We start from the raw sequence: 15635 nt of genomic DNA, 5'->3' as shown, positions 1-15635 counted from the left end.
TTTTACAGGTGGCGAGAGACGGCGAGAGAGCGAGAAAGCAACGATTTACTTTGTAATAGCGATTGTGCGCCTGGGAGAAAGGCAAAAGAGTAAACAAGAAGTGCAGCAGTAAGAAGCAAAGCCATTAGGAGTGATCAGTATTGTTGTGAGAGCACTGTTTATATGGGCGAACAGAGGCTTATCTGCTCCAGCCATCGCTGTCTGCTGCAACATTTAACAAGCTCTACCATCGACTGCATCTGCTCCTATACATCAATACCTGGACAGATGTTCCTTAACCTATGAGAGGTGCGAACAAGCGAGTCACAGTAAATAAACTTGTTGAAATGCCTGATTGGTTAACTGTATACGTAATCTGTATTATTTAAGATTTTATGTCTGAAATTACAAAAAAAAAAGATGCAGAGCTTTCAGACCTCAAATAACGCAAAGAAAACATGTTCATATTCATACAAACATTTTTAAGAGTTCAGAAATAAAAATATTTGGTGGAATAATTCTGTTTTTTTAATCACAGTTTTTATGCATCCTGGCATGTTCTCCTCCACCAGTCTTACACACTGCTTTTGGATAACTTTATTCCTTTACTCCTGGTGCAAAAATTCAAGCAGTTCAGTTTGGTTTGATGGCTTTTGATCATCCATCTTCCTATTGATTATATTCCAGATGTTTTTAATTTGGTAAAATCAAAGAAACTCACAATTTTTAGGGTCTAATTTTTTTCCAGAGTTGTATATAGTGCTCAGTTTACGATAAGAAACTTCCTATTACGTATATAGTAGGTCAGCCTCCAGTAAAAAATAGTTAGTGACAGGGCTATAGGTCACCAAATTCATTTGATACTGGCAACTGGTAGATCTTCATTGCGGTGACTTGTTGCATATTACAAGTTGCATTTCATTGATGAAGGAGAGGATGTTTAGAACAGGCCGATATATTAACAAATCAAATCCGCTGGAGTGTGTGTGTGAGAGAGAGAGAGAAAGAGAGAGAGAGAGGAAGAGAAAGAGAGATAGTGAGAGAGCGTACTGCACTGCTACAGGAAGAGCTATCTCCTTCTTTCCTCTGTGGCTGATCCTATCTGTCTGTAGGACATGAACAAATGACCCCTTCCAGCGGGAACCTGGCCAATTCAGAAGGTGGAAAGTCCATTAAAAGATTAATGTAAGGCAGGAGCCAAGATCCTTGTGGACTTGTTAGGCACTCTTCAGAATATAGCTGGCAAATTTCATTTATGAGCCAAAACGCTGAATATGCTGAAGAGCGCTCAGCAGTCGCCTCTCTTTTTATTCATGTTAAATCATATGCTGTTAACTGACACTGGATTAGGTTAGATGTAAACTGGACTCAGGGCTGGATTTAGCCTGCCATGTTTGGATGGACTTGTAGAAAAATGGTGGTGGTGTTGTTATGTCATATAAATTCTATATATCTATATATTCATCCATCCATCTATCCATTTATCCATCCATCTTTCCATCCATGGTCCACCCTATCAAAAGATAGGACTTAAACTTAGCTCTGAATGTGTGTTGACTAATCTATATCCATCCATCCATCCATCCAAGACAGCCCACCCTACCAGAAGATAAGACTTGGACTCAGCTCTGGATGTGTGCTGACTAATATTCCCTGCTGTTTGTCCATCCTTCCATCCATCTATCTATCTATCCAAGTCCACCCTTTCAGATGATGAGACTCTGGATGTGTGTTGACTAATATTCCCTGATCTATCTATCTATCTATCTATCTATCTATCTATCTATCTATCTATCTATCTATCTATCTATCCATCCATCCATCCATCCATCCATCCATCCATCCATGTCCACCCTGTCAGATGATAAGACTTGGTCTCAGCTCTGGATGTGTGTTGACTAATATTCCCTGCTCCATCCATCCATCCAGCCATCCATCCAAGTCCATCCAAGTCCACCCTGTCAGATTATAGGACTTGGACTCAGCTCTGGATGTGTGCTGACTAATATTCCCTGCTGTTTGTCCATCCATCCATCCATCCATCCATCCATCCATCCATCCATCCATCCATCTATCTATCTATCTATCTATCTATCCAAGTCCTCCCTGTCAGATGAGACTCTGGATGTGTGTTGACTAATATTCCCTGATCTATCTATCCATCCATCCATCCAAGTCCACCCTGTCAGATGATAAGACTTAGTCTCAGTTCTGGATGTGTGTTGACTAATATTCCCTGCTCTATCTATCCATCCATCCATCCATCCAAAACAGCCAACTCTATTAGTAGAAACAGAACTCCTGTTTTTTCATGTTTTTTTTTTTTTTTTCTGCCCATAGCTACTGTCGGCCTTAACTGGACTTGGACTTCGACTCGGCTCTGGATTTGTGTTGACTAATATTCCCTGCTGTGTCAGAAACACACTGCCATCACTTTCTTCACACACTGCCAATTAGGCGTAGCGTTGCCCTGGCAATCCGTTTAATATTTATTAGTTTTCGATCAGCAGAGGAGTGGCATGTGCTTTTGACGCTGGTTGCCATTACTTATGCATGTGGCAGTGAGCTGGCATTTAAGAGAGGCAAAGTTTGCCATTATATGCTTTTAGTAAAGATTTCCTGTCACTGGAGGCCTGGCACAGGCGCCCGAGTCTTCAGGGGAAGTTGAAAGTATTTGAAAGTGTGCTTAGGAATGGAAAAGGGGCTTCTCTCTAGTTCAGAGAGGGCTCAGTTTGAGTGGGTAGAGGGGGGGAGGGTGAGGGGGTGCTGTGCTGGGTATAGGGGTATGCAAAGAAGTCTGATCCCTTGTCAGCAAAAAGTCTGTATAGTAGATACCAGGGGCCGAGCCACACTTGTCATTTACTTGGTAGACCTGCCTTTGTCTCCTAGACAGAGCAACAATCCCATTTTAACTCTTACCGCACCCACTTAGCCCTACCACCCTTTTTTTGCATGGTAGAGAGGTGTAGGGTGAAGAGTTAAGTGTTACATGGCCCCCAAACTGAGATTTTTTAAAATGCACACGCCCAACAGAGGGTAATGATAAATCTCCCACAAGATAATAACCATTACGATAACCTCCGAGTAACATCACAGTGTGCTCTGAGAAAAACGCTGCGACTCGGTTTCGATACATCAGCTCACAGATGCCTTGTGCTGATCAACATCACCCTTTGAAGTGTCATCTACCCACACAGAGAGAGCAAGACCAATTGTGCTCTCTCAGGGCTCCGGCAGCTGATGGCAAGCTGCATGAACAGGATTCGAACCATCAATCTCCTGCTGATTTCCTCACCATATAGTACTTAGAGAGCAGTGTGTATTTTTATTTGTGAACTGAAAATATATATATAAATGCGGGGACAAAGGGAAATCTCAGTTTTTAAACATATCCAGATATGTATGCATGTGTGATCAGAGCTTCACAGTGGTCCAGTTTGTCCAGTTTGCTGCTGAAAGGTGTAGAAGAGCACAGATAAGAGCTGTGGAAGCCCCCCATTTGATGGCCTGCCTCACAGCCCACTGTTTATCGGCCCACTGTCATTAGCACCGCTGTTTTGATATGCAGCCTGACTATCTGCATCTCCTGTGAGATCAACGCGGAATACAGATATAAAATACAGATTTATCAAGTGTACACACAGGCAGCAGAGGAAAATCAAAGTTCCACTATTATTATAAGTGAGGTAATGGGTGGCTGGGGTTAAATGAGAGATGACTGAGTGAGAAAGACACGGCAATGAACTGTGATGAAGGCCACAAATCAAATCAAACAAACCCCACGTCTTTAACAGCAAGCACTAGAATGGCGGTGAGCACTATTTGATTAAGATATTCATTTAGATTTTTTTCTTCTGCTGCTGCTTAAGGCTGAAAGGTGAGTGGTAGAGTGTTGGCTGTGTGCGTTTGATTACATTTGAATGTAATACACATGTAAGGAAACATACATCTCTGATTTGAAGATGCTTCTGTTGCTGTGCTGCTCTGCATGATTGCATGTGATTGGTTACTGACCATGAAACAAATAGCAGATGATTTCCTATTGGTAATAAGAATGCATATATACATTTTCTATTTTAACATTACTCTATTGCTTTTAATCTTAGAAAGGCTAATCAGCATCTATTTCAGCATATCAGCTTTATAGACATGCATTAACTGGTCTACATGATATTATACAAAATTTAATTACAGAATACAGTAAAAAAAAAACAGTATATTGCCACTGAAAAAAAATAAATAATAATATGTGTGTATATATATATATATATATATATATATATATATATATATATATATATATATATATATAAAATGACAAATGTACAGGAGGGAAGACAAAGTCATACCTATTTAAAAGCTATTCAAAGTACAATGATTTTACTATTGAATTATTCATGATGTAATTTTAACACAGTTTAAAGAACCACTGCCAGATTTGAAACATTTCGGTAAATGTAATGAATAAACCTCAAAAAAAAAATAATTAGTGGACCTCAGGGGGATTAAACAAAAAAAAAAACTGGAAAATTTGAGAAATGTTGAACCTTTGGACATCATATTTTAAATTGCATGATTTTATAAATGAAAGTAATTTAACAGAAAAAAAACTGTACAAGTGTAAAACACATGACATTTCTCTTCATTTTTGTTTATATGTATTTTATATATATATATATATATATATATATATATATATATATATTTATATATATATATATATATATATATATATATTTAATTATTGTGCATGTAGTTCAAGTACAGTATGATTATATATAAAAACAAATTTTTCACACACAAAAAATCTTAGCTTGGTTGTGCTTGTATGTTGGTAAAAAGAGAGAGAGAGAGAGAGAGAGAGAGAGAGAGAGAGAGAGAGAAAGACCAAGAAAGAGAGAGCGAGAGAGAGAAAGAGAGAAAAAAAACAGCTAGATGCAATCTTTATTCTACAGGTTAATGTGCCCACTTATTTTAAAATTAACTTTAAATCAGTCTATTTATGTATCGTTTTGTTGGGGAATTGGTTAAATAGACTGATTTATTATTATTAATATTTAAAATACACCTCCATGAGGTGTATTTTAAATATTAATAATAATAAATCAGTCTATTTAACCAATTCCCCAACAAAACGATACATAATGTCCCTGTGCTTTATTAAAAGCATACATTCAACTTTCACAAAGGAGTGAGGAGAAATCAGTTGGTTCTGTCAGAAAGCTGTCAGAGAGGCTGTGTGTGGAGATAATATTATCCGTGCTGGTGGAGATGTTTTCATTTGTGTGAGTGACACGCACATTGAACTGGAAAAAATGCACATCGCTCTTCCATTCAGCCATGTTGCAAGCAGAACATCATATTCCAAACTCGTCACAATAATAGCATGCTCCTCTGCTTCCAGTTTATCAGCACAGAAGTCTGCAGGCGAGTTCAGAGAGAGAGAGAGAGAGAGAAAGAGAGGGAGAGTTGTGTAGTTTTGTGATTAAGTTCAACTTGTTTGTACAAACCAGATTTGTCAGGCTAAAAAACAGGCGCAGCGTGAATCAAGAAAGTATAAAATCAATCAGTGAAATAGCAGGAAGAGAAAGGAATGGAGTAAGTATGAGACAGGGCTGAATACAAGTAGATTGGATTTATGCCTGTGCTGCCAGCCATTTGAGCTGGTTGGAGATTAAGCTGTCTCCAAATCCGTACTGCTGCAGATAGATGTAATGCTCTGCTGCTGAATGTGATTCTACATGAGTTTTAGAAGAGTCCCACTGTCCGGAGATCTACTCCTGACACCTTTTGTGCTGCTGAATACTAGGGGTGTCACGATTTCGCAAATGGCGCAGCGCGCTACGCAAATGGCGCAGCCCACTACACAAATTGCGCAGCGCACTACGCAATGGCGCAGCGCACTACGCAAATAGCGCACCCCACTACGCAAATAGCGCACCCCACTACGCAAATGGCGCAGCACACGCCGCGGACATTGTGACTGCTAAAGGAGCAGCCCTTTCTCCAGAGAATGTGGACATTCTCACCTTCTTAAAGAAAAACTTCAAAACATAAAAATAACAGTTGTTTTGTCTAGCCTCAAATATGTTAATAGTTTTAGTACCTTAAGGAGCATCTTTCTCTCAGATAAAGTTAATGGGGGGCGAACTCAGAGTATTTAGGGGTAAGTTCGGGGCAGCTTCGCTGGAAAAGCGTGAAGCCGAAGCCCCCCCCCATGCAAAGAGAAACATGAAGAGAAAGGGAGAAATGAAAGAAGGAGGAAGATGGGAAAGAGGTGGGTGTGAGGTTGTTCAACACGCAGGTAGGGAGGAGTGAGGGCGTGGATCAATCTCATATACATAAAATATATACATAAAAACACATCGTAATCAAGGAAGGCAGCAGGGAGCTGAGGACTCCACATAATGAAAAGAAAACCTTACATTGTTACAATTGTTGCCAATTATATATTAGCTGATCAAATTGCATTGCAAGTTCTTGAAATCATCTTTTCAGCATGTCTGTGTACATTCAGTGTCAACCTGGCAACCCACATGTGATCTCAAACTGCATTAGCCATTTTACATGCTTGCAGTTATTTAGTACTTATTGTTTTTCTCAAACCTACCAACACAGTTATCACAAAGATTCTGATACCCACCAATGTATCCCATGTGCCCTGCCAATCACAGTGCAGGAGAAGGTATTAAAATTCTAGAAGCTACATTAATAGTGTCAGACTGCAAGTCTTTACCCTTTGGGCTACCTAAGCTAATTGTGGTATTGTGGTAGCTTAATTGTGCTAATCATCCTTTAACATTAATATTTGACTAATTATCGCTTAGGAAACTAGTGTACATTCTTCTTTGCGCATTGAAATATCATATTAGTTAGTAAATTATTACAAGTTCAGACAGACATCCTCCCCTGGCCATGTGAGAAAAGGTGTTAAGGAATGCTGCACCACTGTGTATCCAACCAGAGCATTGAGAATGGACTACAGAAGAATCCGGCTCGGATCTTTGGAAAAACCCTCTTCAGTTCTATAAAATGAGACACTACATTTGAAAGATATTAGTTAGCTAGCGGTCGTTCCGAGCATGGTCTTTTCCCAAAACCTTTATTGCAGTATCATTATGTTCAGCACTATAAAATCAATCCTTCTGAACTGCTCGAATGGCTCCAGGGGGCGACTCAGTGTGTCTGCTGGAGATAGCCCATTTACTGCAGATAGCCTATTTACTCCAGTTAACGTATAGGTAAGACGTAGCTGCAGGTTCAGGCAGAGTGCAGATACTATAAGGCCAGTGATAAAACACTTCCGGAGGTAAAAACAAAAAAATAAAAGGTTGTTAAGAGGGTAAACGCGAGTACTGACGCTCTGAGTAATAGGTTAGTTAGGAGATTAGGAACATCTTATTGTCCTTAGAAACATTTAGGAGCTTTCCATTACTCAGTGAATGAAAAGAGAATGAAAAATTAATTAACAGTACATATTGGTTTACTGGTCCCTACAAACACCATGAACTTTCCTGTGCTTATTTTTACTGTACCTGTTCCTGTGCTGCTAATGCTCTTGCTCCAGCCTTAGTGCTGGATAAATTTTTAAATCTAAGCTTGCTGTAAATAAACAGAATCACTTTACTCACCCAAATAAACAGTTTTCAGGAGAGAAATCTGTGTAGATTTACATCCAGCACTCGTTTGACTTTAAAAGTTAGTCCTTTTTATTACAGTTTTGTTTACTTAACTTAGCTTTACTTAATTTAGTTAGCTACAAAAAATTTTCGAAATATTTAATTTTGTCCTGGAGCCATAAGGAAAACAAAAGCATACAAGTGGTGTTATTAAGTACTAATGAAGCATGCACACTTCATGATTGAATTACACTTCTTTGTGCCTTTATATAATTTAAGTTTTTTCTCCTCAATTTTGTTTCTGAGACTGCCTTGTCTATAAAAAGGAACATAATGACGTGGCATAAATCAAAATCATAGTCTTAAAGCTAGTGTGAGAAAAGGCACCTAAAGCTTTGTAAGTGGAACTCAGGAAGCTCTTTATTAAATCACTAAGTATTACAGCAGCAAAGACATCAGGAACACTGCTGTTTCAGAAAAGAACAGCGTGCTCACCTATCAAGCCTCCAGAAGCAAGGCAGCTCCACCACAAAACAGCCCTCAGGCTATAATCTCATCTTAACTGACATCATGACTGTGGTTACTCAATAATACAAATAATAAAAAATAAAAAAACAACCAACCAACCAACCATACCATACTGTCTTATACAACATAAAACACAGCCGTAAAACATCATCGGAGCACATTTATTCCACAATACCTTGGACAAACATATGCCAACATTATGTCTTAATTGATTAATTGACCTGGGGCAAACAAACAATTGTTTTTAATGAAAAAATAAAATAAAATAATAATTATATATATATATATATATATATATATATATATATATATATATATATATATATATATATATATATATATATATATTGGAAAATTATTTATTTCCAATTGGTGACTCATATAAATAGGTTTTCCCTTGACTCAAATAAAGTTGAAATGAAACCAAAATATGTTAGTTGCCCAGCATTTACTTCTTTAATTTTATTGCTGGGTGAATATACAAGAATAATATCCTTGCTGAAGAATCCAGCTCAAGATCAGCATTTGCTGGTTGCTGGTTTCAAATTATCCAACTGGACTTGATAGCCAGTGTAATTTTAAAAAAAGCTAAGTTTCCCTATACTAGTAAGCTAGCCAGCTCCTGAATTTGAGTTTAACATTGCTGGTCATGATGGTTGAAACTACGTTCCATTTTAGTTTAGAGTGAAAAGTGGAAATATGTCTTTAAATGTGAATAGACAGCTTTTTAAGTTAACTTTCAACCAAGTCTGTACATAGAAAATACATCCATTAATAAGCACCTTTTGAGCCACTTCAAAAAGACACATTTTTAATTTTCGCTTTCAACCAAAATGAAACATAACTTTAATTTAATGTCTTTTTAATAAAGTGTGTTTAGTAGGATCTTTCTAAAGGCTTGTCTAATAATTAGTCCCCGGCAACAATTTTTGCTTAGTAGAAAGTTTTCTGAACACTACAGTTAAAGTTCTTAGAATGTTTAATCTGTCAAGTTTTCTGAATGTTCTTAGAACTTTTTTATTTAACGATTTTAAATCTTCTGGTAACGTTGCTGCAAAGTCACGTGTGTCAATGTTTTAATTTTAGTTTTGGGAATGTTACCTTTCATAATGTCAGTATTCATCTAGCTGGGAATGTTATGTGAAAAACATTCTAATAACTTTGTGGTGCAAACCATTATTATATTAGATGTTATCAGAATGTTTTTAGGAAATCATGTCTTTCAGTTAAAGGTTTCAGGTTAACCTTTCTACAACCTTTTCAAAATGTTGCTAAACTTTCTTATAACATTCCCTGTTTACAAAGTGGTTATTAATACCCCAGTAAATTACATGTGCCACATGTAAGTTTCATGTTTAAATCACACTTTTTTGTGTTTGTGTGAAACTGTATAATAGTAATAATTTCTGACAGTGTCTATACAAAATTACAGAGAACAAAGCAATTCCGTAAACATACTGTAGCTTTCAGCAGGTGAGAGAAAGCAAATAAAGCTTTTCCAGTTGAGCTCACAAATCCCTTTATTAAATCACTGAGGGTTACACAGGAGCAAAGGCATCAGGAACACTGCTGTTTCAGGAAAAGAGTGCTCACCTATAAAGCCCCAGAACCTTAAACAGCCCAATCACAAAACAGCACAGGGCTTAATATCTCATATTAGTTAATATCCTGATGGTGATGATTTAAAAATACAAACTACTACACATCATGTAGTCTTATATTGTCACCATTGTATCTGAAAAAAATCTACTGTCTCAAGAAATGAGTGGTAGAAAAGTTAAATATGTCACATTTACATCCCTTCCTCAATAAAAAGGCTTTTATTGAAAATAGAACTCAATAGAACCCCTATTCACCCATCCATCACCAGCCCAAAATCATTATTACTCCCAAAATAAATATATCACCTGGAGCCACAAGGCTAACAAAAGCAAAGATGTGGTGTTATTAAGTACTAATGAAGCATGCACACTTCATGATTAAATCATTTGTGCTTTTACTCACTGCAGCGCTGCATTAAGGTGTAATAGGAGGAATAGCGGTGCTCTCGTGTCTGTGCCGGAGGTCCTCTGAGCTCAAACCAGACTCTGTAAGTTTTGCGAGGCAGCCGCGACCAACGCTCGCGAGAACTGCGACCTGCTTTCCGACCTTCAGTTCTAACAGTTCTACAAGGACTACTGGTTCATTCTTTACAAACTAACATACAGACACTCAGGCAGAAGCTGGAAAAAGACCGAATATGTCTGTGAAAGCCAGAAAACGAGAAAGAGAAACTAATCCACCTGAAACATTTATTACACTCTGCAACTGTAGGGGGAGCCCAGGAGCACAAAATCTCAATCCTACCTAGTGGAGCTTTAAGTAATTTGTCACATTTAACCCCCTTTCTCAAAAAAAAGGCTGCTACATGTTTTCAATAGAACCCCTATTTACCTATCCATCACCAGCCCAAAATCATTGTTACTCTATTACTAAAATAAATATATTACCATATGTCAAGCTGATTTTTATATAGAAGCGTATACTAATGTTCTCAACACAGAACAATATAACATGTTTGAGCGCCCCAGACAATTCAAGCTTTTAAACTCTAGTTATAAACCTTTTGAAGACCAGTTATAAAAGCTTTTAAAACTCCAGTTATAATCCTTTTAAACTCCAGTTATAAACCTTTTAACATTCAGTTCTAAACCTTTTAAACTCCAGGTATAAAGCTCTAGACCGCTAGACCACTTTGCGCCCTAATATAAACGTTTTTGTTGAGCACTGTGCTAATGAGACAAATAAAAGTTTATAAAAATGTATTTTTACAAGAAGTGGAAATGGCTTTAAATATTTATTCCCTTTAACTTAAATAAAGCTGTTTGGCTAAGACATATTTGTTGTGCAGCACAACTTCTTTTACATGTTGTATTATGGATATGGAGCTAGAAGGCTAATGCAGCTAACTAGTAGTGGGCTAATTGGAAGCTAATATTAGTAAGCTAGCAGCAGCTAGCAATGCTGCTAATAGTGTTGTTTTTAAAGAGAAGCTTTAGAAAGCTGCCCCTACACTTTTTAATTTTTATTTAGTCTAAGGCTTTGAAAGTGTGTGTGTGTAAGTGTGCTTCCTGACTTTTATTCCATTGTTTAAATGTTCTTTAATGTTGAAGAGGTAGAAAATTGCCTGGCTCTGTGCTCCCTGTACAGCTGACTCTTAGTTCTCTGCTGGGTGAGTAATTATTAGTTTCCAAGCTCGTGCAGAGGAAATGGGCTGTTTTGTTAGCACATGCTAGCGCTAGCGGGCTGTGAAATGCTCATCTGTGCTGCAGCTGGCGGAGGTGTGGTCTGTCAGGAAGGGCGGCAGTGGGTGTGCGGCGGTGGCACGCTGTGGGGGGTAAAAGGGGTACACTTGCTGCAGGGCAGATTTGGACTGATTTCTGCAGAGGAGGCTCTGTTGGGGGCTAAATGCTGTGCCTCGGCTAGTCGGTTTGATTTGCTCTGACTGTTTGGATTTGCTTTGAGGAGCCCTGGACTGTGCTTTGCGCGGCTGAGGGCCATTTCTATTTCTTGCGCAGTGCTTTATGCTTCCTGCTGAGCTGCAGTCTGTTATTCTGTTTAATAAGCTCTAATAAATAATGTAATGTAAATGAGTTCAGCCATTAGCAGGCTAGTTCTGCAGCTGCCCAAAAGAGCACTGATAACATGTTGTCAATTTGTAGTGGTAACCTGTCTGTGCTAGTAGGGGGGATTCTAGTCCATCAAAGAAGTTTGAGAATCTGTTTCAACCATAGACTGTGTATAGCTGGACAGAGCATAATCTCTCAAAACTGAAGCCACCACAGGTCGGGCGCCCCCTGCTGTTTGGTTTCAGAAAGCTGTGTAACCCCACCCATCCCCATAGGTTTCAATGGCAAAACAGACAACTTTCAATCACGTTGTTTTCTAATATACTGTAATTCTACCTCCTTTATTTAAATGCATCAGCTAGTGTAACCTCTGCTTATATTGTCAAACTTTTATATCCACACAGAATTCGGTTTTTAAAACGTTATTCAGCTCTATTCAAAAAGGTGTGGTTATTGTAAAAGGGCTGGTTATGGGTGGGACCAATAACAGACCGTCAGCTCCGCTCCGCCCCGCTCTGCAGTCTGTGACCTCGAGACAGCCCTGAGGGGCGGGGTTATTTAAATGAGTAGGCTGTCTCTCCACAGTCTTTCTCCCTCCTCTGGTCTCTACTGTACAGAATCGGGCAGAAGCTTATCAAAACAATTCCACAGTGAATGCATGCCACAATCAAAGCTAAAGGCGGTCTTATGAAATATTACCGCGTGTGACCTTTTTTTTTTATGCCGAAAAAATATTACCGTGTGACCTTTTTTTATGCCGACAGTGTAGGATTCACATGGAAATGTTGTAAAGTCAGCAACTTTCAGCAACTAAAAAAAATAGTAAAAAAAAAAAAGTATGTAAGGAAATCTGGTCTCTTATATAAAAAAAATAGAAACAGATAAAAAAAGTTATGAAGTCACTCTTTTTTCTTCTACCTGTGGAGTGCACTCAAGTCGTACAGCTTCTTGAGAATAAGTGTCTATGTAAATGACTGTGCCAATTGGAAGAAGCACATCTCTACCCAGATGGTGTGCTCAGGGTCCACAAAAAAAAAAACAAAAAAATTTTTTTTGGTAAAACATTCTACGTCTTTATGATAGCTAGACAGATCAGACCACACTGTATACTTTGATTGCCACTTTGCACATTCCCCAGTTCTATTTCCACACCTCTGGTTGCCAGGTATGAAACACAACACAAACACAGCATGCCGCAGTCTCGGCATCTTTTTTAAAATGCTCCATGACTGGAGATGTGGTTAAACACTGGCAACAAAAACTGCATGACAGATATATACATCAGAAACGGAAAATTGAACTCAAATTTGACTCAAATTACATACAAACGTGATTACACCTTGCCTCGACCTGGGGAGGAAAATAAGGAACTTTGGGGCAGGGCACACAACTCTCTTCAGTGTTTTAAAATTAAACTGGGGAAGCCATTTTACATGCTTGCTGCAATTTAGTACATATTATTCCTCTAAGATTTCCTATAAGCAAAACCAGGTTAGACCCAAAGCTCCCTATTTAGGCATGATGCTCACTGAAAAGCTACCCGAGCTAACTGTTGCTTATTAATGCTGTGAAACTGTACAGCAGTGAGTTAGCACCTGTTTCCACAACAGCTTGGCCTCACTGTTGGAAGAAATGCGTGGAAGTTTTCCTCTATGTGTTGCAGGCTGGGATGCTAAGACATACGTATGGATTGATAGTGAAGAAACCATTATTGATCAGCCCAGATGTAATCCCACAGGGCTGTAAGTGCAGACAGTGTGCAGGTCTGCCTCATTGGGCCAGGCTGTGGAGGAGGGCTGATACTGGAGGCAGCTGGGGATGAAATGTGTGCGAATGCTTTATGAAGTGTGTATCAGAGCAGAGCCCTTTTCTGCAGGGATTCAGACCACAAAGAAATAAGTCCTGTTGACAGACAGCTCACACACAAACACACACACATAGCCCTGCTGGTGATTGCTCTTTAAAAGAGACATAAGGAAACTACTTAAAAAAGAAAAAGAACATTTAAAAAATAATGATTAAAAAGGCCTTAGTGAGTAAAACTATATATATATATATATTTTAAATGTTTGAAAATAATAAAGTTAAACATGAAAGTCACACACAGGGAAGTGAACCTCAAACACTGTTTCTTCACTGAAAAAAAAAATCTGCAGAATTTAAACAGTGGTAAAATAAAACCCATAATCTCTTACTGAATATCTTTGACTAATTTATTAAGGCCCCCAAAACTGTACATAAATAAGAGTGGACAGTACATCTCCATGTACTCCCACTGTGGTGATTTAAAGCCAACAGATGGCCCAAATTATAGCTTCTATCTTGTTTGCACATGTGCAGTAGAGGAAACTGAAGGGTACGAATAGACAGACAGAGTGGCAGTGTGAGGATTGAGTGTGAATGCTGTGTATTCACACTCAATGCTCACACTACCCAGACTGCCCAAAGATAAAAAAGTAAAATGCTAATGTATTGCAATCATTTATCATTGCATTGAAAACAGGTACCTGAATAGGCCAAAAATGAATGTGTTATTTTAAAGAAACTAAAATTTTAGCTTAAAGGTCTCATTCCATTGTTTTTTTTATATTTATTCTAAAATCTTTAATTGTGGTCTCTAATGAATGCCTTGTGAGCTGTTTTGTGAAAAAAAAGTGCTCCGGTGATCCGGTATAATGGTGCTTTAGTCCGGTGGAGGAGTGGGCGGGGACAAACGATAGGATTTCAGCTCTTGCTCGTAAATATTCATATATGCAAACATTTTTAAACAAACACATATTCTAGCATTCTAAAGCAAGCGGGAGGTCGCAGGTTCGAACCCCAGCTCATGCAGCTTTGCCATCAAGCTGCCGGCGCTCAGAGGGAGCAAAATTGGCCCTGCTCCCTCTGGGTGGGTAGATGGCGCTCTCTCCCCACATCACTCCTAGAGTGATGTCCACAGCACAGGGCATCTGTGAGCTGCACTGTCCTCCAAGCGCGCTGTGATGCTACTTGGCAATGCTGCAGCAGCTGGAAAAGAAGCGGTGGCTGACTTCACATGTATCGGAGGAAGCATGTGCTAGTCTTCACCCTCCTGGTGTGTTGGGGCATTACTAGTGATAGAGGGAGTCCTCGTGAGTGGGTCGGGTTATTGGCTGTGCTAAATTGGGGAGAACATGGGGAAAAATTAGAAAATGGAAAAAAAAAAAACATTTTTTTTAAACCTACATGAAGACATGTTTACACTAATAACAGTCTTTGCAATGTCATATGTTACTTTACAACATGTATAATGTCCTGCTAAGTGCAGTTCAGCCACAGCCCTGTTGGATTTTTACTTTTAAATAGTTTAAATAGAACTGTTTTAAACATACACACCTACCTATCTCAACTGTACTTCGCTGGTGGTGTTTCATAGACAGATTCTAACCATTTGTTCCTTAGCTCTGAATTATACACTTTATAACAAATAACACAAGAACAAACTGCCATGCTGTTCCTAGTGCTGTTAGCTCCCATCTGAAGAGCCGTGCCTGGCTGCCTGGCTTCAGTTCTGCCTGTGGGTGGTCGCGAGCCAAGGTGGGCAAGGTCATGGATTCATAGGTTGACATGGTGGATTTTAGGCTATTAAATACTGTAAAATAGTGTGGAATACTGTGGTACGATCAGAACTTTTCTATACTTTGGCAATATACCAAGCTAGACTTCTACAGAAGCTTTCCAGACTATATTTAGGCTTATATTTATATATATAATTTTCTTTTTTCAATTAATCCCTTTTGTTTAACGCTTTTGGCCAGTGATTACGTTTTTTTTTTTTGTACACTGTGTCAGTTGCACTGCTGACTATATAGACTATACATTTCTCCTGTCAGCCATAAAACGCTTTGATTCACAGTTTTTCTCCTGCCAGAGCGCATTA

Source organism: Astyanax mexicanus, chromosome 2, assembly GCF_023375975.1.
Source record: "Astyanax mexicanus isolate ESR-SI-001 chromosome 2, AstMex3_surface, whole genome shotgun sequence".
NCBI classification, from domain to species: Eukaryota; Metazoa; Chordata; class Actinopteri; order Characiformes; family Acestrorhamphidae; genus Astyanax; species Astyanax mexicanus.
Note: the sequence above shows the minus strand (reverse complement) of the source record.